A 24,017-nucleotide genomic window follows, 5' to 3' on the forward strand; every position below is an offset into this window, starting at 1 on the left:
ACAAGACTATTAAGTAATACTTAATATAAAAAATAAATGCTGAGATAGGAAACAAGAAATAAATATTTACTTACATGAAAAACACTTGGAACACTCCTCTCGTCTATTTTTAATTTTAACTGGTAAGTATATGAGATATTAAAAAGGTTTATAGTTGAAAATGTGATTTTTGCTAACACCCACATTGCTCTGAGAATTCAACATTAAATTGTTAAATGACTTAAAACTGTTTAATGGCTATTCTATTAAAAGTTTTCAAAATTCTCCTGGTCAAACATGCAGTTATCACCAAAAGTATAGACCATTACACATTAAGTGTGCTGATTTCCACTGTAAAACAAAGATACTGTTACCCTTCAGGGCCTGTCACTGTTGGTGGCATCGTCCTAAGGCTCACTATGAGTGTAGAACACCCACTGCTGTCATTTTCCAACAAATATTGTGAATTTTTTCTTGTTTCATATTGTTTTCCACAGAGTTTTGATATAATTTCTTCTTCTGCTGGGTTCTTATCACCATCTCCTCTCTCATTAGCAGAAGCCTGAGCTGACATGATGCCACCTTGTTCAGCCTTCTGGTTTTCCTTGGGACTATCCATCAGAGATTCCTTTCTCTTCAGTATAAGACTGCCAACGTTGGCCAGCTAATAATTAAGTACTGGTTAATGCTGGATGAAAAAATTGCATTATATTGTAATTGGATACCTGAAGTGATTTATTTTCATCTCATTAGGAATGTCTCTTCACCAATTGCAACTGAAAGCAAGTTCAGTGTATTATTCTCTCCCTTCGTATAGTTTGTGTACCTTCGCAAATGATGTGGCACAGGAAATAATGAGAGGTGTATAAAAGCCGTGTCATGGAGTTATACTATATTGATTAATTTTGTCGCTGTATTAAATAGGCCTGGTATCCTTACAAGAAAGATGCTATTTAAGCACAAAATAATGGTGTCGTGTCTGTACTTGCATAGTTTATAAATTATATCTCAAAATTTCACAGACACAAAGCAAGTTTTTACCATTGTCAGCAGCAAAGCCAGAGAGACTTTCCAGAGAGAGCCTTCTCCATTAAGGAAACAATTGCCAGTGGAGTACTAATCCCTTCATTGTTATTAGTTACCTTGAGTGAAGTCTGGTTGTGAGTCAGAAAGAACACAGCCCAATTTCTGAATGCTAGGCTGAAACTGACATGGTGACAGGAAAATACTTTTTTTTTTTTTAATCTACAAAGAGCACAAATCAGATATAAATAGAATTGATGACAAATACATTTGGATCACTAAAATGTAGTATCTTCTAAACAAACAGAACATGTTGTGAAAACTCTGTATTTTCTTCCACAACTGTGGACTGTCTTGTGCCAATTAGCAGTTTGAATCAAGTATTATCCAGGCAAAACACTAGAATGAGAGAATCTATAGTTATTCACTTTTTGAAGTGTTGACATGGAAGTTTCACTAAAACCTCACTTCATGTATGTATAGTGTTTAGAAAAGTAAGTTCCTAATACATATCACTTGAATGAATGTCTCTGAGAATAAACAAAAATGCTACAAACTGCCAACCAGTACGTTTAATATGGCATTAATCTTTTTATACACTTTTACTAAAATTATTTTCCATTTACTGCATTTTCTGTACATCAGGTCTGTTCTTTGGATCTGGTACTTGTTAGTGGTGATTTGATTAATCAAAATAGGGTTTGGGTTAGTGAACTGGTTAAGAACACATGGTGGAGGCAGGCTATTTGAGCTTGAGTTTCAGCTAGACTACTAAAATAAAATGGACAGTTCATCTAAAGCATACCTGTTTCAATGCCTTGCGTATAGTTGGTGGTGGTGGAGTCATGTCCAACTCTTGTGACCCCGTGGACTGTAGCCCACCAGGCTCCTCTTCCATGGGATTCTCTAGGCAAGAATACTGGAGTGGATTGTCATTTCCTTCTCCAGGGAATCTTCCTAACCCAGGAACTGAACCTGGGTCTCCTGCATTGCAGGTAGATTCTTTACCAACTGAGCTACAAAGGAAGACCCAAATGTATATAGTTAGCTCTCAACAAATGTTAATAGCTCTTAATTTAAGTGCAAGATCACCTATTAAAATTTTGACACTTTGCAACTTGTTGATGTTTTTATTAGATGTTGTATGTTAAAGTATATATATAACTCTTCTTATAGTCTCAATTACTAGTTTGGGGGTTATTCTGAGTTCCCTAAAAATTCAGAAAATCCCTAGGACAGAAACTGACATTCCTAATTAGAACACGATTGCCATCTAGTGGTAACAATTGCTATCTACAGGCTTACTGGTGAATAGAAATGTAGGTGGTGAAAATGTTCTGCTTCTGCTTCATAATGCAGGCTGTTGGAGAGAATCTCTGACAAACTAATAAGGCTTACTATATGGACTTACTACCCAACCAATAAAGATATTTAAAGACACATTTCATCAGAGCGTGGGGGAAATTTAGTTCCTGGCCCACAGGAAGCATACAGTCTAGTTTTATACAGAAAGACCTCTGGTGGTGGTGGTAGAGTCGCTAAGACCTGCCTGATTCCTTCGACAGCATGGACTGTAGCCTGCCAGGCTCCTCTGTCCATGGGATTCTCCAGGCAAGAATACTGGAGTAGGCTGTCATTTCCTTCTCAAAAAAAGACCTATATACAATGCTTAAACTGGATTATAAATACAAATTTGAAAAAATAAAGCTGTGAGTCCACATGTAAAACAGACAAAGGAGAGTTGAAGAAAGATGGGTATTAAAGGAAGATTATTTCATTTGGTGCAAAATGTCAAAAAATGTCAAGTTAATGCACCCGAGAGATAGGAAAGTGATGGAAAATAGGAAAGAGATGGGAAATAATCAAGGTGCAATACACATAAGAAAATCCTTTAAAATCATTTAGAATATAAGAAGCCATTAGAAATTTTTATCTCAGATTGAGAATATTTGTGTGTAAACAGAGACAAGAGCTTATAAACAAATAGATCCTAGTTCAAATTGATCCTAGTTCTTTCTTCATATAAGAAGATCTCGGTAATGCAATGCTATATGGAATGGAGGTTAGACATCTATAAATGTATTAAAATAGATAGGCATTCTTGTACTGAAGACTTATCTAAGAAAAAATGGAAGTGCTTATCTAAAGAAAGCTACCATATGTAAACTAATAAGTAAACTTTATTTTTAAATTTTTAAGATTTAAAGTTTTACTTCTGTTTTCTAAATTATTTGTTTAACTTCCAATGTTTTCTGCTATCTTCTAAGGAAGAACTTTTTTGCTAGACAAAGATGTTGCAGAGGGTGAGCACGAGAACCTCTTAGAAGTCAGTTATGTCCACGGCTTCTGTGAGCATAGGCTTACACTATGAGCAGCAAAACAGCCAAATAAGAGCTCTCTCTCTCACACCACTTAATGGATGCAGTTGCAGATGTTATCAAGACATCTACAAAGTAGGCTATGTTCTTTAGTGTTGGTAACTGAAACAGCTGTTAAATTAATTAAGTCAGTATATTTTCCAAGTCTGATTAGGATATGTTTATTTCTGCTTTCACAAAACAGCTGCGATGTAAGTAGTAAAACTGATGTTTTAAGAAACCTAAAATAAAATCAAAATCATCGTAAGTTGTCCAGTTCAAGTAAAAGCTTACTTTTGGATCTTCATGTTTTATTTACTTATAGGAACACTAGTGTATATGGGCAAAGCAAGATTTTAATGTCTTTGTAAGTATTTTCACATTTGTTATTCTTTTTAACATATAGTATAGAGGACTGAAACATCAAAACAGAATATGATATGCAAATACTGAAAGTGGCTTTATTAAGCAAAGAAGGCAATCCAAGAAAAAGGACTAAACTTGAATTGAGTATTGCTCTGGGTTTCCCTATGTTTTATGGTACAGTTTGTTGGAATATAACTGTAGTTATGGTCTGTTAACAAGAATCTAGAAGCTTATTTGAGTCATATGAAAGGAGAGAAAAAAAAGAGGGCACAGTTTAAAGAAAAAAATCTGTAACAAAAATAAGACAAAAGCTCAGAGGCAACTCAACTGCTCCAGATGTTCTGCATCTGCTCACTTGCCCACTGGGGACCACGAGATAAAGAGATTAACACATTTACACAAAGATGGTTAGACAACAAGCTCAGATAAGGAACATGACAGCTAGGTCCAGGTACCCTAACCAGAGTATGGAGAAAATGACTCACTAAACCTCTTAACTCACTTACACATGATATTTTAATTGATTTAATGTTCAAATGCTACCATGGTAGACTATGAACTGGTTATTTTAAAAAAAAAAAAAGTCACTTTCATTCTGAACTAGAAACATAAGATGTTTTAATAATGACTTTTCAAAGGAAACAGAATTAGGATTTTATAAGAGGTAATGAATAATACTTGTTTTTTAATTACAATTTTAAGTGAGGACAGTATTTTAAAATCCCATTTTCACATGAGAATAATAGAAAATCTTAGTTTTGATGCATGTGAGAAAATTTAGAAAACAGAGGAGTTAGTTTCCTCTTGGCAGACCTACTACAAGGAATTTTTTTTTGTTGTCGTTTCCTACTTTATGCAGTTTTTTTTTTTTTTTTCTAATTTCAAACGTTGAACTGCATATTCCTGAACCCTGTGGATGTAATAGGATACCACGGTGAACATGATCTAAATAAATACTTTTCATACATTTCAAATATGCAGCACAAAGATATAGTCCATCACAGCAAAATTCTCAAAATTTCAGGAAGATGTTGAAGTAAAAAAAGACTCATATAGCCACATATAACACATGAGAGGATGTTAATATATAATATATAGTATTAATATAGAATACCATAAAATGGAACAATATAAAGTCATCTATCATGAAATCTTGCTGAAATGTGTCCATATAACCCAGTGACCCTTAAATTAAGACTTGGAGCTAACAGTCTAAATTTGAAATAACAGAAATTAACCAGGTTCATCCTTTCCTGTCTTCCTCTCTAAATTATCAGATACCCTTAAAAGTCCCATTATGTCATCTTCTTGTTACAAATGTTTCTGGCCCATTCTTACAATATCACTTCCTTTATAAAAGTCAAAATATATCTTTATATATAAGCCTTTATTAAAAAAGGAAAAAAGATTTAATCCATCCACATTATTTGAAACATAAATTTCCTTATTCATGTTAATTATAGGGGGTGCCATGAATCATGTGACTGGTAGTGTTTCCTTGTTTACATTGGCTACTGTCTTCATGGTACACTGAGAGGGCCATTTCTAACACAATGTAAATGGATTTTTCTCTTGAAACCTCATTCCTGGCTTCATATCTCTCCTACTATTATCACTTTACCCTATGTCTTGATGTGACTGACCTACATTTTTGATTAATTTTTTAGTTGAAAAAATTCCTGTAAGCCAATTTAAATCCTTTCTGAAACAACACTAGTTGAAAGAAAATACATGAAATACATGAGATAATGACTCAAATGCCAAATTATCAAATCACATGTAATATAAAGGTGTTCTAGGAAGTGAAGCAAACTATAAACAAGCTCAACCTCTGTACCCCCCATTAACGCTGGATGTGCTTAATTATAATAAACACTTAAAGACAAAAACCCCACTGCACAATAAAAGAAAATGCTTTAAGCTTTTAGACTTTGAATCTATTTTGTAATATATTTAAAGAGGTTATAAAAGTCCTGGTGATTCTCTCCGTGAACCAACAGCCTGACTCCAGAGTGGAACCAGCGAAGCAGAAAAAAAAGCCCAGAGAAGTCGAATCTCGGCAACAATCCCTCAGTTAACACATAAAGAAAATAACCTAATTACTGGAAAGTGGGGAAAAGAAAATAAAAAAGTATGGAAGGGTAGAGAAGCATTAAATGTGAACACACACATTTGTCTTCGCTATGGAACAAGAAATCAGCCCAGATCCTAAGGGTAGCCATAAAAAGCAGAGACTGGCTGTTTGTACAACATGTGTGGATGAATGAGAAGCAGCCAAGAAACAGGAAAAAGACTAATTTTAATTACCAGAAAAGCTGCAAAATAGAGAACACAGAGCTAGTGGCAGGAAGGCTTCCAGCTACAGGCTGCACGACACTGAACTCTCCTCGCCAATTAGAGCCGTCAGACCCCATCAGGGGATTAAGTGAGCAGGAGAAACAGCCTCCGTGAGGGTGAGGCTGGACTCGTCACATGAGAGGCGGCCGCCGGCCGGCAGCGGGGGCGGCCTGCGGCTCGCTCCCAGTTCCAGAGACAGACAGGCAGAAACAGCCAACAGTGGGTGGGACTGCCGTCTCATTACAAACAGGTGCTAACCCCGCCATCTATGGAAATAGGTTGCCAAAGACATGTAGCATAATTTAACCAACAATTACATCCAGGGAGAGAATTCGAGAAGGACTCAGGAAAAGTAGGAGGGGGTACTGGCTGAACAATGGCACTAAAGCTGCCACACTGTGGATTTACTACCTGTGTTATGTTTCCAGTTACATCCATCGGGAAAGGAAAAAATCAGAAAGGAAAGGGGGCTGCTGTCTGAGACTAAGCCCACTCGGTCTTGAGTTTATTTTGAAGTGAGCCGGGGCGGGCGGGGGATCAGGGAGACACAAACACAAGAGCGTCTAAGAGCCCTGAGATAAAACTCGCAAGTGTAGAAACAAAGAGAAGCGCTTCCCAGGCAGGACCTGAGGGGATTCTCCGAAGTGGGAAAGTCCACTCAGGAGCCCGCCTCAGCGAAGGCAGCAGCCGGTGCCGCCTCGCGAGGTTAAGGCGCCGGGGCTCTGAGAATCCGGGGAGAAGGGAGACGGCCGACGGCCAGCGGCCGGCGCGAGGCGCAGGAACTCAGCGGAGGGGCCCCGCGCGTTCGGCCGCGGCCGCGCTGGAATCTCTGACTGAAATTCGCGCAGGTTGCGGGGCGGGGTTCGGAGTTGGGCCGCGGGGGAAATAGCGGCTAGCGAATGAGACGCTGAGACCCAGAGAAATCCCTTCCAGGGGCGAGGGGACCTGCTCGCCAGGGGACGCGCCGACTGAAACCGGCGGCAGGAGACGCGGGCGGCGGCGGCGCGGGGGGCGGGGCGGGAGCGGGCCGCGCGGGGCCGCACAGCCAGTCAGAGGCGCGGCGCGCGAGCCTCGCGGACGCATTGGCCGCGACGCCCGGGCCCCGGACGCGCCCGCCGGGGGAGGCGCCGCTCCGGCCCCCTGATTTAACCAACTACAGAGTGGCGGAGCGTGTCGGCCAGGAGGCGGCCGCCGAAGTGCCGTGGGAGCGCCGCGCGGGAAGGATGCGTTACCTGCGTCCCCTCCTCAGGGAGCGGCCGGGCGAGCTGGAGGATTCTCTGTGAAGGACTCGAAACTCCGCAGTTGGTCTCCTGCCACAGGCTGGGCTGCACCTGAGCCTGGGCTCTTGTCTGAGCTGTGCCGACGGGCAGGAGGATGGTAGACGGGAATTGAGAGGCGCGGAGGAAGGACGGGGAAGCCTGGCGTCTCCTTGGTAAGTGGCTGACATATCTTCGCCGGTGACTGCTGTCTGCGATTGTGCACTTGGCTTCCCAGGCGCTGACAGTTTGTGACACGCTCGCTTCTGCAAAGCCATCCTTTCTTGCCGTGTTGCCAGAATTTTTAAACTGTCACATAAAGCTGCTTTTTCCCCCGCCCGCCCCCCAACCTTCTTCTTCTTTGAAATCAAACGTGCTCTTTTTCTCTGCTGGGGTTGTAGGTCAGAAAAGTTGAGGCAACGCTAAGCATAATGTATTTGTGTACCTCGTAATGTCATTCAGAATGCGAGTAAACAGTTCCTACAACTGAACAGGAAGGTGACAGATGTCAGGAGAGGGTAGGAAATTATCTGCGAGAGAAACTAAATGTTCAGAAAATAGGCTGTCGTTCTCAGGTACTGAATGTGTGTCTTCTGACTTAGCAGTGTGTTTGTGAGAATAGAGCCTAGATCACTGGACATCTGGCAGTGCGATAACTTGTTAAAATTCAGTAGAGATGCTCTATAAGTGGAGTTCTACAAAGTTCGAGAGACCGAACAAACAAGTATCTTGCGTTATGCTAAGGTGTTTTCTCAGTGTTGTGTAGGAAGGTGATAGTTTTTTTTTTTTTTTAATGAATATAAAAATACACTCAGACATATACTCAAAATTTCCGAGTTTTTTATTGAAAAAATCGGAGAGAACATTAATTTGCATATATATGAACATAGTATACAGTAAATTAAGAATAACACTGACAACCTCAAAAATTTTCAGTTTTTTAATAAACCTTATTTTGAAAATAAAAGTATTCACTAAATGAGAATTATTTTATTTTTAAATTTCATAACCTTTGTCATGAAAACTATAATCAATGTGGTAATTAAAGCACAGGTTTGGAAGAAAAATAAAGCCTTTTAACTGTTTGTGAATTGCCTCAACCTGTGTTCAGTTCATCTGCTTTTCTGTTAATTTAAAAGATAAAGTCATTTAAAGATGGCATTCTTCTATTTTGATTCTCTATTTTCACTGGAAATATGATGAAAGAAATAGATGTTCATTAGAATACTAGCATTGAGAACTGCACACAAATAGTGGGTCAAATTTTAAAATCAATAGAGGTATTTTTGTGTACTGTTGAACTATAACAAGACTGCAGAAATAACTTAGGACTATCAGCAAGCTTTAAGAGTTCATCATGATTAATATTGTGACCCTAAACATAAAAGAATTAGTAATGATTAGGTCATTATTTTTTTTCAAAGTGCCTGTAATGCATTTTAAGCCACTCACAAATGTTTCTTTGCATATTTTTGTACTTCGTGTTCAGATTATTATAAGTTTTCTGTGGAGTAGTATATTGAATCTTATACTTGACAGGTATATGTTCCTTTGATTCAAGTGGAAAAAACAATATGACTATGTAACAATACATCACATGAAACAAATGAATAAAAAGTAAAAGGTGTTACTAAGACCATCTAGGTTAGTGAAGAAAACAAAGTCCAAAATTCAGTTACAAAAAGGAAATGAGATATAAAAAATAGAATTTGAAAAGTAACTGGAGTGTGGTGAGATGGTATTAAAGTGTATTTGAAAATAGAAAATCAATAAAATGTTTGTTACGATATAAGTGCCAATGTTTTGTGCAAGGATTGGTGGCATTTTTAAATTGTTCTTATTTAAAATATCTGAAAACTAAAAAATGAGGAGGAAAAGCAATTCATTTTTAAGTTCTCTTTGATTCCATACACAGCTGCATAGATAGTTTGAGTTCTCAAAGTTTAGAAAAAAGAACATTACCCCAATAGATTAGCTGAATGCCAGATTTTGCTTGTAAATTGTGAGGCACAAGCATAGGAGGATGCATTTGAAAATAGATCTGAGAAGCTACAGTTGTGTGATTTTTCAAATGAATTCCTAAAATACCTTAGTGTTTCCCAAAGTGAGCAATACTTCAAATATTAGGTGGTCTGAAATCTTTGGTTAGTTAGGAAGATAATCTAAAATCACACCTTGAATGTAGACATATGCTATGTTTATTTGAAAAATAATTAAAACTAGTTTCTTGGAAATGTTTAATCTTATGTGTCCAGTTAAGTGACCTTATTAAAAATGAACCAGGTCTGGTTAATATATAATTCTTTATATATCTTTTTTATTTAACAGTTTAGGAAATGTTCACCACCTGGGAAGAGGTTGGAGTGTGGTTTAATATCAAAACTGACTTAGTGATCAGGACCAGAGGGTGTCAGTAAAGGGTAGAGGGCTCTCCAGATGGAGAAAGTAAGAGCATGTGGTGCTAGTCAAGTCATTTTGGGAGTTTGTCTTTTAGCTCCAACAGAAAGGTATACTTTTATGGAATTAAAAAAAAAAAACAAAAAAAAAAGGATGAAAACTTGTCTGGATGACTGTTCTAGATTAAAGTTGTTTTAACTATATTTAAGTTCCTTTGGTTAAGACGAAGTTTTACAGAGGAACTTACTGTCCTGTAACCATTAAAAACTAATTTAGGAATTTGATGAGACTAAGATACTTAAAATATAGTGAGAGGCCAATTCCATCCTTGAACACCTATTTTGCTTACCTGTAGTCCTTGAATTGCCTCTCTTTTTAAATATGGTTAAAACAGTTTTTTAACTAAGAGGTTGGAAATGTATTTGTCTTAATTTAAGTAGACTTGTATATTTATATTATTTGATATCTCAAAATTCCAACTTTAAGACTTCAGATTTATTCATCTATTTATTTCTGAAGATACAAACATAAAGTTGGAGAGGTTTATTTCTGACAAGATATTTTAGATAAGTGTTATAAGATTGTGCTTATATGCTGCATAAACTTCTTAGCACTTTATAGCAGGAAAGAGGCTGGTCGGAAGCTCAAAGCGGTGGGATCTTTGCAAGGTCTGTTTTCTGAGCATTTGTGATCAATAACTCTACATCAGAGACTGGAGCATTTTAAAAAGTAATGAAGTATACAAAAACTCTGTAACACTTAAGATTTAGGGTTAATGACTGTCATTAACGATGTCTCATATCTCTACTCAGACCCTTTCAAGTAATTTCTGTTTTATATTTTTTAATATTCAAAGTATAATGTTAGAAAGGTTCTGAAAAATGGAATGCTATCAGTTAATATTCCTCTTAGATATTTTTACAGTTTTTTAAGTTAATTATTTTCATGAAAAGGAATAAAACAAATTTGGTAGTATTGCTCTGATGTAGATATGAGGAATTTTTAAATGGCTTTATTATATATTTGCTTTTTAGAAAGATATTAAACTTTTATTAATCAGTTGGTGGTTAAATTAAAATTATATCCTATGAACTTGATTTAAGAAAATATATTTAACTTCATTTGATTTTTACTTATTATAAATCTGTGTATATAGTAAATGTTGAACATTTTCATCCTTATCAACCTCTTAAGTGAAACAGTCTTTAATTTCATATTCCAGAGTATTGCATATTGTATTTTTGACTTACAGACTTCTTAACTTTAAATGTTTCAGTGGAATCATCAGCTCATAAGACTTACTGAAACTGAAAATGTTAGTTGCTCAGTCATGTCCGACACTTTGCGACCCCATGAGCTATAGTCTGCCATGTTCCTCTGTGCATGGGATTTCCCAGACAAGAATATTGGAGCTGCTCAAAAAATGGAAGCTCTTCTCTTCTTTAGTACAGGGAAATGGAACTCTAGAAATAGGCCTTAAGGTAATTCTGAAAAATAATCAAAATTCTGTTCTTTTGGGGTAATAGAAAAAAATCAATGAATCAACCATTTCTTAATCTAATATAAAACAGTATGGTATGAGCAACTTTAGAAAGTATAGTCATGTTGTTTTACCATGTATTTCTTGACCTGGAGTTTCTTGTGATCACTGTCATTTCTAAATAGTTCCAAAAGTGTTTTATTGGATGGATTTGACAACACAGGTACAAAACTGATTTTTATTCTGGTCTTCTCAGTGGTCACTGATTAACTTGCTTCCCTTTGGATACCACTTTTTAACAAGTGGACTTCTCTTAAAGATCTTAGTAGCACTTGCACATTTTCTCTTATTCCACTCATAGTTTCAAATATTTCTTATACTCACTTGTATAGACCAAAAAAGTTAAAATCTTGAAAGAAAACAACATATTAACATATTTTACTAATGTATATGTCCCACAGGCATACCTTTACAGTTTGTGTCTTTACTGAAATATGAACCAGCCTATGGTTAAAATGACTAATTTGAGGGTTATCCAAAATTAAGACACTATACATCAGGCAAGGAAAAACTAGAAAGTATTTCATTCATCTGAGTAATCAAAAACTCTTGTTTGTGACTATTGACTGGAAAAGTGTAATTATATGAATAAACATTTTATGATGGGGAATAAGAATCTGCTTGCTCCTTATCATCCTTATAGCTGTTAAATGCTCAAAAAGGAGATCATCTCATTTTCTGTTATGATCCAGTAAAGTAACTATAGCGTATGGAGTTCAGGAAGAGAAATTCTGCTGATCACTTAGGTGATAAAAGGTAGATTGAAAGTCTCTTTCTCTTGATACTCATAATATTGGCAGAAATATTCATCATGAGGCTGAAAAATTTAAGGGCTTCTTATTGAGAGAGATTTCATAATGTGGTAATTATAGTTATAATGTCTAGAGTCAAAAACACATTTTTAATGTGTTTTCACAGATATTTCACTAGTTGCAGTAGTTTGTGTTTAGTCGGTAAGTAGCAGAGAAACAGTACATTTATTTGTTGAAAAATTTACTTTTGAGTATATGAGGTTTCATCTTTATTTTCTCAGATATTTAATTTCATATTTATAAATATTAAACAACAAAATTTTCTGAAACTAAACCAAAGGTAACAAAGAGTTTAATTTTAAACTTACTAGGTTTCCGATTTAATTTCTCTTTATATAAGAACTGACTTTTAAATAATACAATATTTGATAAGTTACTCTTATACTTTGAGAATAATAAGAAATTCCTGGTGATTAAGATGACTATTGGAAAATACAGATTGGAGTGGAAATGTAAAAAGGAATTATAGTTTTCTAGAAATACATTTTTATTTAATTGGCATTTATAATCATTAAATGTAAAATTGTTTCCTGGGCATCTAAATAATATTAAGTGCCCCTCCCCAATATTTCTGAAACCTTAGAAAAATGTCATATTTAATCTTAATTAGATTTTGGCTTTGTCTTATTTTTTTATTTTGAAACTTATCTCTTTATATTCTTTTCTAAAAGATATAAACAAGGTTAATCTAGTCTCTTATGTTCAAAAATTAATAAAACTATGTTAGTGATGATTAATTTTGCCAGTTTTGAGTATATATAATGATAAATTTATAAGTTACCTCTTTTGTAATAGAATTGATACTTATACTTCATAATCTGACACTCTTCCTGTTTCAGTGCCATTATTCAAATGGCAGTGTGTGGAGCTACTGATGGAGAGTTCTTAAGGCTAAAATAAGCATTTCATTAAATATAAGCACACATCTCATGAGTTATCAATGATGAATAATGAGAACATTTAGAAAAAGGTGACAAAATAATACCACTTAGTGTTGATTCTTTGTCTACCTGATGTGAAGAGCCAACTCATTGGAAAAGATCCTGATACGGGGAAAGATTGAAGGCAAAAGGACAAGGGGGAGGCAGAGGATGAGATGATTTGATAGTATCACCAACTCATTGGACATGAATTTGAGCAAACTCTGGGAGACAGGGAAGGACAGGGAATCATGTTGTGGAAGTGACTTAGCAGCAGCAGAAGTCCATGGGGTCACAAAGAGTTGAATATGACTTAGCAACTGAAGAACAACAATGAAAGTCTTGGGAGGAGTCTTAAAGAGCTAGTATTTTATTTAACATAAAGAGTAAAGAGATGAAGTTATATGTTTAGCATTACATTTGATGCAAAAATGGGAGGTCTCTTTAATATATAAATCAAAGATTTTTATAGTTTATACCTTTGTTTTTTTGCTGTGAAAATCTTATTTTGATTTCTACTCAAATCAAAACTAAGATATATGTAATATTCTTTTGCCATTGATTATCTGTAAAACTAATGTTTTACAGTTTTTAAGATTAGAAAATTAAAAATCCAGTTATATTAACTCAGAGAAGATAGCTATGCCCATATTCTTTTAACCAAAGGCTGAATGTCTAGACAATTAAATTGCTAGCTGTGAACTTTTTCACAATGAACTTAGTGTGCACTCAACAGCTGAATCAAATGGGAGAAGATTTTTGACAGTTTGAGTTAAGAAACCTGGGAACCCAAGGAGGAAAATAATTGTAGTTGGTTTTTTCTGCAGTATATTTAGAAAGAATTTTCCATTTCTTTTGTTAATATTTTTCTCTGTATTGGCAATTGTTTTCTTCAGTAATTCATGTTTAGAGATACACTAAATGAAATAGAAAATCAATGAAAAATGTGAGGAGAGAATATTCCTGTGACTTGACAAGTTTGGATAAAATTTAAATTATGGGCTCCCTTAGGACAGTAACAATTTTAGCATTTAATAAAATGCAAAACAGAAAGTGAAATAAAAGTTTTTTTAGAAATAGGCAGTATTTTTCAATTCAAATATCAACTTTTATATAAATTCTAGTTTTACTGTTACAGTAATAAAGGAATTAAACAGAGCAATTTTGAGCCTATAATAGTATTTAGTTATCATTGTTTCTGAATCAAAGTTCCTCTGTGCTTAATTTTAAAAACATGATGTAAATTATTTTAGAATGAATATATGCTAAAATTTTTCTTCTGTAGAGCTGAACATGCTAAACTGTAAAATTGGCACAGTGCAACTCAGTGGAAAGGCAGTTATATATTGCTGGGTTCCTGCTATAATAATAGTTTTACAGATGTCTTCTCTCAAACGTTTGTTTGTCCAATTAAGACAGTAATTGTTTTGTGTGTCCATGTGGGGTGACTTCATATTTAAGACTCTCTTTTTCTTTAAATACTGAGTATTTGAAGGCAATAAAATACATGTACAACGATGAGGTAAAAGATTGGTTGAAATGATTGGCTGATCTGAGATTTGTTCTACTCTATGCATACAACCAAACATTGCAAATAACTCTAGTAGAAAATATAAAATATATTCTCAAACTTCAAAGTATAAATGATCCTTAATATTCTTTGACTTTTTACTTTCTTTATTTACTCACCTACAACTTAACTGTGAAATTTTCGGAGAACAGCAATCTTAATATGTAATATTGAGATTTAAGTTAAATGATCCAGAATTGATTTTATGAAAATTTACTATTATAAGTATGTTTGAAAACTTATGACTACGTATGTTTGTTTTTCATTCCTTAATGTGGTCTTGGTGGTTTACACTTCAGTGATTAAAATTAAATAAAAGTAGTTCTTTTCACATTCAAATTAATTTTTACATTATTTCCTCACTCAAATGGTCCCTGGTGGGCAGTTGTTGTCAAGTAAGAATGTAAAGGGAAATAAGTAGCTCATGGGCTGGTGGAGGAAATAAGCACATAGGGTGAATACAATTCAGTGTGAAATGTGCATTTAAGAGTTATATACAGCCGAGATACAAATTTTCAGTATTTCTCCTTTTGGAGATGGCTGTTTACTTCTACTGCGACTTTCTGGCATACAGTGTTTCATGCTAGCATTGGTTCTCTAATTGCTGTGTTTACTTCCTAGTGCCTAAGTTGTTCTGAAGTACCTTTGGTTTCAAGATTCACCTAACCACTTTAAATGAATGTTGTATTTTTCTACATCTCATTATAGTGCTAACTTTAGTATCTTAAAACCGTCTAGTCTCTAATGATATAGACGGATTTGTGGTGAATGTGGCTTAGATGCTGTGAAAAAAATGCAGTTCTTTTATGTTATAAATAAGCTTGATTTCCTTCAGTTATTAAGTATGGAATATTTATGGTACTGGTGTTGGCAATAGTCATTTTGCAGGGGTGGATTAACCGTGAGGCTGTGAGGCTTTGCTTACACAGTCCCTACTATATAGTAGTAGTAATAGTAGTAACAGAAGCAGGTGGTAAATGTTATTTTGATAATTATAGTACTATATCTAATATAAAGAGGCAGTATGCATTAGGGGGTTTGGTGTTTGAATTTTAGGATTCAGTGTTGGCTCTATGACTTATTAGCTGTGTAATTTTAGAAAAGTAACTTAACCTTTATTTATGTGCAACATCAGAATAGTAAAATGTCATGCAATTGTGATAATATAAAAGAAAAAGATTGACTTTTCAGTGACAAAAAAATGACGTTAGAAACATCAAAAGCATAAACCTGGGAAGAAATTTTGATTTTACATCAGTCCCTTCTAACATATAAGCTGTAAATTATCTGTCTACCAAAATATTCTGTCCTTGTGTGAGGCACAATGCTGTTTTACCTGTGGACAGTGATACTGACATGTGTAGACCAAAATCCTTAAAAGATTATTCTGTGTGTCTTCTTTTTTATTTGAATAATTTACTTCAGTAGACATTTCTTAAAAAAATTAGTATTTATAGTACCACTACTTTTGGAGATCTGAAGGAAGTGAAAGTTTTGATCCCTGACAGTGGAGACATGGAAAATAATCAGTCAGAACACAGTAAGAAACTTAAGAAAATGTACAAGTAAACATAATTTTGAGCTATTGCTCACACATTTCTCACTACCTTGGAGGAACAGAAATTGTCATTGTGGGGATGGATTTAACTGACTTCCCAGGTAAAACAAGAAACACTGGGACTTGAAGGAAGTTTCAGTTAGGGATTGTCAATGTCTTTTTCAGTTGGTGAGAAGAGAGGCAGAAATGATGTGGATATTTAGAAGGAAGTAGGAAATGGCAACCCACTCCAGTGTTCTTGCCTGGAGAATCCCAGGGACGGGGGGCCTGGTTGGCTGCCGTCTCTGGGGTCGCACAGAGTCGGACACGACTGAAGCGACTGAAGTGATTTAGCAGCAGCAGCAGCAGCAGAAAGATTACTTAATGTAAAGGCAATTCTTTGTAATGCAAAATGTTAATATATGCCAAATGAGGAAATGTAAAGGATTCCAGGAGACAATTGCAGAATTGGAATTTTTTTCAAAAGCAAAATGTAAACAGTTCATTTTAAGATTAGGTGTTATTTAAGACAAGTTCAGCCCCAGTTTTTCAGCTTGTTGTTAGTTGATCAGGTCACTTCCTCAGTTTATTAATATTTACTTTCTCAAGCAAAAAAGTTAAAATCAATGAAAGAAAAGAACTTTTTCTCTTCAAGTTTTGATCACCTGTGATTCAGAGGCTGTGTATGATGTGAAGTTTTGATGAAGAGGAAAATTGAAACAGAACTATAGTTGTGGACAGCTGAGTTTAGGATAGAGTCCACCAAATAGAGATAATATGAAAAGGGATCATATTCCTGGCATATGGGGAGGCCATGGAAAGAATATGGACTTGTTACACCCATGCTTGGTCCTGGCTCAGCAGCTTGTGTTGGTTTCCCTGAACAAAACAATAACCTTTCTGAGCTTTCAGTTCTTTTCCTGTTGAAGGATGATGTTAACTACTAACAACTTTTCTTTTTTTTTTTTCTTTTTAAGGAAGGCAATGAGACTGTAGCTTCAGAAGGCAAAATCATATTCTTCACATCTATAGGTCTAGTTGCTTATAAAAATCTCATTTTATGCTTAGGTTCAAGAAATATTTAAAGGCAGAAAAATCATTTGAATTTTGTACAAATATACATGGGTACAATCATTCTAGTTTTCCAAATATGAGGAAAACCACTTAATTTGTACGCACAGCCTTGTAAATTTGCTCATAGGTGCTTTCTTTTCATTTTATTAATTTAACTTGGACATATTTAAAGAGATGATTTTGTTCTTAATTGTCTTTTTATTTGCTTAAAAACGTAGTTGTTGTCAAAAAATAAGTCTTTAATGTCCCTTTACAAAATTATTTAGAACATAGGATCTATTTTGGTAGGAGGGGGAGATGTTTCAAATACTGTTTTTGAATCTCATGTGACATAAAATGGTATAAAGTATATTCATTTGAAAATAAGTTCCTTCAAATTTTATTACATTCTTGTTAATTACAAAAATTATGAGAGTGGCTTATGCTGTAATCATTAAATGATAATTTACTGCTAATTCATTAAAGCAAATATGTATGTGTATCTTTTAAACTGTGAATTGTCATTTAATAGTAAAAATAAAAAGATTTCATTTTGCAAACATTTTACAGGTGTATTTTTATAAAGTAATATTTGGTATATTGCTTTTATTGGCTTGGCTGCTATGACAAGAAGTTATTATCAGCATATTTATGATCAGTGTGCTACTTTAAATATGTATATGTTTTGTATCTGTACAACTAATCCAACTACTTCCTCCAGTATATACAGATCATTTTGTTATTGCAGAAGATTTGACACATTATTTACAAAATGGAAGAAATTAATATAAAAAATAGTGTCTTTCAAAAAGGTATGGTCAAGCTATACTGTGTCTGGAGATACTGGCGAGAGAGGGAAAATGAAAGGCGGAGAAAGCTGCAAAGCAGACAGGAGAGGGAGCTGATAGAAAGCAGTTTTACACTGTTCAATAAGGATGTGATTAAGTAAGTATTCATATCTTGAGTATTCACATCTTTTCAAAATGCCTGGAGCTGATATTTCACCTGAAATGAAAGTGTCTTTTCATCTTTTTCTGCATGTAGTTTTCTTATAAGATAATAGGCTTTAGGTATAAATGTATGGTTGATCTTCCAAGATTGAATATACAAATGCCATCTGTTAAAATATATTGTCTAGTTGTTCTGATAAATACTAATTTAGAATAAAGAAATTATTCAGTGTTCTTATTCTAATTCTTATTTTCCCTGTTTAGATATTCTGCATGATCAGGTGTCTCCTGCATATTACAACTTTAATAGATGCTTAAAAGTTAAGACAACTGTCTTGATTTATTTTCAAGTTAACTACTTTTTCCAAATGTTAATCTTTATTTAGTTTTTGCCTTTAGCCAGTGTTTAGATAAATGGTCTATCTGAGATCAATTTCTTTTTTATTTGAAGAAATTACTCTATAATTAGGTTCTTTTATCCTTTTTATTTCAAACACAGTAAGGTAATTCAGGTTTTCTCAAGAGGAAAAAGGAAAATGCAAATTAAAATAGATATATCTTATTAATTTTTCCCCAGGTAAAAATAATAGAAACATTATATTAAGAATTAATTTAGACCAGCAATCCCACTGCTGGGCATACACACTGAGGAAACCAGAAGGGAAAGAGACACGTGTACCCCAATGTTCATCGCAGCACTGTTTATAATAGCCAGGACATGGAAACAACCTAGATGTCCATCAGCAGATGAATGGATAAGAAAGCTGTGGTACATATACACAGTGGAGTATTACTCAGCCATTAAAAAGAATACATTTGAATCAGTTCTAATGAGGTGGATGAAACTGGAGCCTATTATACAGAGTGAAGTAAGCCAGAAGGACAAACACCAATACAGTATACTAATGCATATATATGGAATTTAGAAAGATGGTAACGATAACCCTGTATACGAGACAGCAAAAGAGACACTGATGTATAGAACAGGCTTATGGACTCTGTGGGAGAGGGAGAGGGTGGGAAGATTTGGGAGAATGGCATTGAAACATGTGAAATGTCATGTATGAAATGAGATGCCAGTCCAGGTTCAATGCACGATGCTGGATGCTTGGGGCTGGTGCACTGGGACGACCCAGAGGGATGGTATGGGGAGGTAGGAGGGAGGAGGGTTCAGGATGGGGAACACATGTATAATTTTTTTTAATTAAAATTGAATAAAAAAAATTAAAAAAAAAAGAATTAATTTAGAAAACCATTGTTTTGTAGAGGAATTACTTTCCAGTAACAAAAAGGTGCTTATATTTTTATCTAGCCCTTCATTGATAAAGAGTGGAGTGCTGTCTGACAATTACTTTAAATATGATCCTGAGATACTTTATGTTTGAGTACAAGTGATTTGCTCCATTGGGTGCGTGATCAACCTGGCCACTGCAGAATAAAGCAGCTCTCACAACTCAATGTAGAGAATGAATACTGTTGTCATCTTTTTTTCCCTAACATCCTTGAATCGACAATGAACAGTATAAAAAGAATATAATCAAAGCCCTGAAATGTCTTCTAGCTCCTCTAGAAAGTAGCCATCCTCAACAGGACTTTGTATCTACATACTTTATGAAGCTGTTACAGTATGTCTTTTTTTTTTCTTAAAATAATTTTGGTTGTGTGCATTACAATTCAAAAAGGTATACAATTTTTGAACACTTTAAACTACTCCATAATAAAGATATATCATAGTTTATATAAATAATTATTGACTTGAAATTCTTTGTCAACTTATTTTATAAGCAAGTATGACTGAATATGAAATGAAAATTCTTATATATGCATTTTTATACAAGTGTGGGTAGATCTAGAAGTAGAGTTGCTGGGTCAGTGAGAACATGCATTTAGAATATCGGTTTTACTGCCAAATTGCCTTCCACAGGGATGTTTCCAATTAGTACTCCCACCAACAATGTATTAGAATGTCTGCCTCTCCATATTGTAGCAGTACAGTGTATACCAAACTTCTCAATCTATACCGGGTGGAATAGATGAAAAGTATCTTGTTTTTGCTTTAATTTATGCCTAATATTTTGAACATTTTATATATTTAATAAAACATTTTTTCTTTTTGCCCTTCCTCAGTTTAAGTCTATTAAATTGATCTTTTTCTTATTCCCTTTACATATTAACCGAAACCAAGAAACACATAGCAGCAAGAAGTCAATTAAAAATTATTTGAGGCATTGCCAAATTTTTGAAAAAAATAAAATGCACATCTGTGAAAAGTCAGAGATGTTTTGTAAATAACATTGTTTTCCCTTTCCTGTGCTGTGTGTAAAAGATTCAGTGGCATTAAAATGAGGAGGAGACAGTTCTACTTGGGTAGACTGGGAAAGGCTTCAAGCATAGGAACTTCTCTCGACAAATATGCCCTCTCATTTTCAAACTAGTCTTCCAAATTTTATTTACCCAGCACTAGTTTAGGGCATCTTTCACTAGAGTAACATCTCCAGATTGCTTTATCTCTCTGTATTCTCCCATGTATCAATCTTTCTGATGGAATAATCTTTCAGTAATCTTTCAAATCTTTCAAGTCTTGTCATGCCATTTCCTTGCTTTGAAAGTTCTAATGGCTCCGGCTCTTTGAAGAACACATTTCAGATTCTGCAGCATGCCGAGGAGTTCTATAACCGTCCTTTAGAAACCCTTTCAAGGCTCCTCTGCAACTACACCAATGAACACATTGTGGATTGAGCCACAACCTACATCAAAACCTGTCATTACATTTCCCATCTCTGTACTTTTGCTGACATTATACTTCTGCCCCAAATGATGCTTCCAGATATCTCCATGCAAAAACTACTTTTTCTACCTGGAAATAATAAACTGCTTTAAAGATAGGAACATATTTTGATCTTTTTTTGGAACTACTTTGTATAACATCAACAAGTGAAATATTTGTTTGATTATATTAGCCCTTTGTCCTAACATAATTCACTATAAATAACAAGGCTTTGAAGATTCCAGTATTGAGAAATGCTGCATAAGAAGCAAATTACCTTTAGTATAGTATAACACAGAATGATCTCTCAGCAAGTATTCTTTACTATGACTCTGTGTAAGTTTGGGTTTGAAACTGGACCTGATAAAGTCAGTAAAACTCATTATTTGTCCAAGTTATCTTTTCCTAATTATAATAAAGAAACCAAGGTTGTATATCCTTGAGGAATTTGTATTGAAGGTTTTTAAGCATTTTTAACATTTTTATTTCAGTTTCAAAATCCATTGAGTTTATGAATTTTGTTGTATCTGCATTTCTCATTATAGAACATGTAATAATATGTGTTATAAAAATATGGGCAGTAGACCAATATTACTTTAGCACTCCTGAAACATGGGCACATGTTTTTCATTTTATACATCATTTATAAATCAGTTCCACAAAGTTGAAACTTCTTAGCACAATGAAATCAAGAAGGATATATACTATTTTATACTTTATTGTAAGATACTACATAGGTAAAGTTTATAATGAAAAATGATATATCATGTTTGAATTTCACCATTGAATGAGATCTCAAGTAGCAATGAGTAAAATGTCCTGTATAAACTTATTTCTTCCTACCATATAATTCTATTCCAATTCAACAAATTAGCAATCTGCTAACATGTGGTGTATGTCTATTAGATACCAAAGTTATCATAATAATAAAAAATTAGCTGGAAAAGCATTTTCTACATCTTTTCATATAATTAAATTTTTGTCATAGATATATTTTGGGTTCTATTTTTTTTATTTTTTTATTTTTTAGCTGCACTGGGTCTTTTTGCTATGCACAGGCTTTCTCTACTTGCGCCAGCAGGGACTACTCTTTGTTGTGGTAAGCAGGGACCACTCTTCATTGTGATGTGTGGACTTCTCATTGTGGTGGCTTCTTTTGTTGCTGAGTGTGGACTCTTAAGTGTGCAGGCTCAAAATTTGGGGCACAAAGACTCAGTAGCTGCAGCTTCCAGGCTCTAGAGCACTGGCTCAGTACTTGCAGCACACAGGCCTAGTTGCTCTGTGGCATATGGGACCTTCCTGGACTGGGGAGTGAGCTTAGATTCCCTTCATTGGCAGGCAGATTCTTAACCACTGGACACCAGAGAAGTTGGGGTCTATTTTAAATAAAACATAATTATCTTATCCTAAAAAATAATGTTTTCCCCATTCTGGTGTGTATTTTCAGTTCAGTTGCTCAATCATGTCTGACTCTTTGCGACCTCGTGAACTACAGCATGCCAGGTCTCCCTGTCCATCACCAACTCCTGGAATTTACTCAGACTCCTGTCCAATGAGTCGGTGATGCCTTCCAACCATCTCATCCTCTGTCGTCCCCTTCTCCTCCTGCCTTCAATTTTTCCCAGCATCAGGGTCTTTTCAAATGAGTTGGCTTTTCACATCAGGTGGCCACAGTATTGGAGTTTCAGCTTCAACATCAGTCCTTCCAATGAATATTCAGGACTGATTTGCTTTAGGATGGACTAGTTGGATCTCCTTGCAGTCCAAGGGACTTCTCCAACACCACAGTTCAAAAGCATCAGTTCTTCGGTGTTCAGCTTTCTTTATAGTCCAACTCTCACCTCCATACATGAGTACTGGAAAAACAGCCTTGACTAGACGGACCTTTGTTGGCAAAGTAATGTCTCTGCTTTTTAATATGCTGTTTAGGTTGGTCATAACTTTTCTTCCAAGGAGTAAGTTACTTTTAATTTTATGGCTGCAGTCACCATCTTTTTGATAACAATTTAAAATTGAATCCATAAACTTGATGTCATAAGGTCATAGAAACATCAGGAATACAAAAATAGTAAATGCGTTTTAGGAGAAAAAAGAACAGGGAACTACTAGAGAGGATTTTGATCCCAACAAGCCTAAAAGTATTTCTCAGTTTTTCAGATCATTGACACTATTTAAGTCTTGGGGTGTTGTTAACTCCTTTATCTCCTGCTCTTCTTTCTTCTTTATCTTATTATTCCATTCTATGAACCCGTTCCCTCTGAACAAGAGCTGTGTGTCATCAACAGGAAATACTGTGTAAGGATCTATATTATTTTTTCCATCACTAGACAAATACAGGAAAGCTAAGCTGCTGTTCGTTGTTTTCTCTCTGCCTCAATAGAAAACACTAAAAGTAAAAACCAAATAGAAGACCAAGACTCCTTTCTGAGATCAGGGAAAAAATGAGTTTGCAAGTGCAAATACAAAGACACTAGCTGGAGTCACAGACATTTCAGTGTGCACAGTTAAAATTAATTTATCATTTCTGTGATTTTACTGAATAGTAGGCAGTTGGTTAACAAGGGAAAAGACGAATGAGTGTGTATACTTCCTGCTTGCTGAGCACTGACTCCAAAAGCAGGAAAGAAAACAATTGTATTAGCTTCTGTGGTCCTAGTGCTGAGAAATAGATGGCCTGGGGGAATCAGGCCTATCAAACATTAAAAAGGAATGTTCTTTGGCATTCCTAAATGTCTATGAAAGAAATTGAGAGTTTTTTTTGACATTAAAAATGGTGTAGCATGTCAGTATCAAAAAGAAAATCCCTCAAATAAGTTGAATATACATATGTTAATTTGTTTTTTAATTTTAGACTTAGCATTTTTTAAGGTGAAAGAGGGGTTAAGAATTTATTTTTCATTTGGGCATAGAATCAATTTGATAAGAACAATTCCACAGCAGATCTTTACTAACAGCAGGGGGATAAGATTTGGACAGTTGGACTATGGTTAACAAGGTGCCAATTACTACAAAAAAAGCAAGAGATGATTAATTATGACTCAAATATATGTAAATTTTGAAAAAAAATTAGAAAATTTAATGATTAGAACCCAAACCATTTTTTTAATATTTAAATATATTGTTTTTTTATTCCAAATACTATGAAAAGTCTCA

General features: G+C 34.9%; 1 protein-coding gene across 3 annotated transcripts in view; it reads left to right on the forward strand.

Annotated features, from left to right (window-relative positions):
- The first annotated feature begins 7,150 nt into the window (after window positions 1-7,150).
- Window positions 7,151-24,017, forward strand: part of CNTN5 (contactin 5) — a 1,679,852-nt gene continuing 1,662,985 nt past the window's right edge. For all 3 annotated transcript variants that reach the window (XM_027563907.1, XM_027563903.1, XM_027563906.1), the window contains exon 1: window positions 7,151-7,494. The gene's annotated coding sequence lies outside the window, so the exon portion shown is untranslated. The remainder of the gene's footprint in view (window positions 7,495-24,017) is intronic.

Source organism: Bos indicus x Bos taurus, chromosome 15 (assembly GCF_003369695.1).
Source record: "Bos indicus x Bos taurus breed Angus x Brahman F1 hybrid chromosome 15, Bos_hybrid_MaternalHap_v2.0, whole genome shotgun sequence".
In the NCBI taxonomy this organism is placed as follows: Eukaryota; Metazoa; Chordata; class Mammalia; order Artiodactyla; family Bovidae; genus Bos; species Bos indicus x Bos taurus.